The sequence below is a fragment of the Montipora foliosa genome, chromosome 3 (genome assembly GCF_036669935.1).
Source record: "Montipora foliosa isolate CH-2021 chromosome 3, ASM3666993v2, whole genome shotgun sequence".
In the NCBI taxonomy this organism is placed as follows: Eukaryota; Metazoa; Cnidaria; class Anthozoa; order Scleractinia; family Acroporidae; genus Montipora; species Montipora foliosa.
The window spans coordinates 62,343,841-62,346,340 of NC_090871.1; the positions used below are offsets into that span (position 1 = coordinate 62,343,841).

The 2,500-nt window shown below is 38.0% G+C and overlaps 1 protein-coding gene across 1 annotated transcript in view; it reads left to right on the forward strand.

Annotated features, from left to right (window-relative positions):
• The window catches only part of LOC137997893 (uncharacterized), a 21,149-nt gene extending 19,666 nt beyond the window's left edge, over nucleotides 1-1,483 (forward strand). Inside the window, exon 3 of the transcript XR_011122628.1 lies at nucleotides 1,377-1,483. The gene's annotated coding sequence lies outside the window, so the exon portion shown is untranslated. The remainder of the gene's footprint in view (nucleotides 1-1,376) is intronic.
• The last annotated feature ends 1,017 nt before the right edge of the window (nucleotides 1,484-2,500 follow it).

Below are 2,500 nucleotides of genomic sequence, written 5' to 3' on the forward strand. Positions count from 1 at the left end.
ACCCATCGCGCAGAATGCCTATTGTTCTCGGGACATTTACTTCCAGTTAAAAAAATGTTGTAGATCTGTCATATCGCGCGTCATTATGCATAAACGCTTAGAAAGAGCTTCGATCATTGCTTGCCATGAACGCACAACGACGCACAACGACGCTCATTAACTCGATTAATTCTTCGACTGACAAAGACAGAAGAATTGCCCAAGACCTCCAAGAATGCGAGAACAAACCATAGCTGGTTAATCAACAGTGCGTTGTGTGCCAGTTTCAATGTATCCTGTGCTACACGCGTAGCCGTCTACATACACGCGTGGATGGCCACATCATCTTGAAATGCTGTACATCAAACAATTAAGACTACGGCTGACATTGCAAACAGATTTTAACCATTCTAAAGTCTTTGTCTAGCTCTCCTCCACTTATGCAAATTTGGAGTATGTTGTATCTGTTATGAACTCGCATGTTCATTTCCAACTACTTGATAATGGCGTCATGAGGTTGCCGAAACGTCGGAAGTTTACTGAACTTTTTATCGCTAGTTTTACATGTCTATGTTTCTCAAAATCATTATGTATTAATTAAACAGTGAAATCATTGAAAAAAGAGATTATATTCAATACTTAGGCGTCTTACTTAATGAAAAGCTCTCATGGAAGCACCACATAGCATACGTTTGTTTTAGAATTGCTTGGAATACTGGAATTTTTAGCAAACTAAGTCATTACATGTCTCTAGCCCAATTAAAACAACTTTATTACAGTCTTTTCCATCCCTACATATCTTTTGCTATTCTTGCAGTGGGGAAGTGGGTTAAAAACTCAAATTAAAAAAGTACAAAGAAAATAAAACACAGTAATAAGAAAAACATGTTTTACCACTACTAGATATCCTATCATTTACTTCTATTTTAAAGTTGCAATCACTTAAATTTGCACATCGTGGGCATAGCAAAGCACTACCAAACATCTTTGTAAACTATTTTCATTACGCTAATCATATTCAAAGTTATAAGACGAGATATGCCAGAAATGAAAGAATTTTATATGCCGTGCACAAGAACCAACTTTGGAAAACAATTTGTAAAACAATTAGCTTGAAAAATCTTAGTACTTTTACTTTTCCAGTCACGATAAAATAATTTCTTTTTAAAACTTAATCCAATAAGTATAAAATTACGCCAACGACGGCCTTTATTTGTGCTTATTTTTGTCTTAATTCTTAAATGTGTGTTGTTGTTGTTGTTTATTATTTGTTGTAGTCGCTACAATTTACATTATTACCTTTCCTTAGCTAGGGGCTAACTTGAAAACTTTAGGTTATTTAGCCCCTAGACACCTTTAAATTGTAAACGTATATCTTTTCGTTTCCCCCTTTATAGCTCTAAAATGTTACGCTAGTAACAGAAAAAGGTGCAATAATCAAGATTGCTGTTGTTATTGTTGTGGGAGACTTCAGAGATCCGTTTTGGTTGTTCGGGCACCGTCCACCACGGATATGTATTTTCGCTCGTTCACTGAGAATGAAAGGACTTTGCAAGGGCAAACTGAAGACGTCTTTTCTTCCAGCAAATACTATACGGGAAGCTGCGGGCTTTTTCAGATCCGATGAGGTTCGTAACATCAGAATGAGTCGCATCTCTTTTGATGACGGGTACCTGACAATCAGAGTGGAGAAAAGCAAGACACACCAGCTTAGGCAAGGAGATGAGGTTGTGATTGCCCTGTCAAGCAGTAGTGTCTGTCCAGTTTCACTACTCAAATATTACTTAAGCATGTTAGATATTAACCCCCACTCTAACGAATTTATCTTTAGAAGTCTAGTCAAAACTAAATCGTTTCATGAGCTAATTCCTGAAATATGTAAAATCCGGCCTTTGAATGAATATGAATTAACTGGAAATGAAATATTTCTGCTGCATGAGAGCAATGGGGACTGGGTCTGTTCAGTGCATCATGAGACACGATGACAGTCATACAAGAGAGTTTTGTCACATGGAAGATCATTCTTGGCCAACGCCGGTACTATGAACGTTTTTTTATTTCTTTTTTTATTTTTTATTTCTCTACCACAGTTTAAATAGTAGTTCACACTCGTTTCAATTCTGTCTTAGCAGCGTGGCCTTCGTAGGATTGGCATTTAGAGCTTACTTATTAAGTCATGGATCCTACCCAGGTTTCCTGCCTTATTTTCCCCAAACGGGGTTTTCTCCGGCAGGTCTTTCCTGGCCTTCGTTCTGGTAGTAGCTGTTTCTGTAAACTGCCGCTTAGCTCTGTAATTTTTAGGTAGGGTTAGGGGTAGTTATCGAAGTAGCGTAATCTCGTGTGATCACGACTGTATGGCGCTCAGCCGAAACTGCCCAAACAAACCAAATGGTTTTCTATTCATGTTGTGCACTGCATAGGGACCTGAAATCTAGTACATTTGCAATTTCAGATCATTAAAGTGCGTTCGGCAATCGCTTTGGAAGCAAAGCAGATGGGTAGAGAAAGAAACAATCTGTTT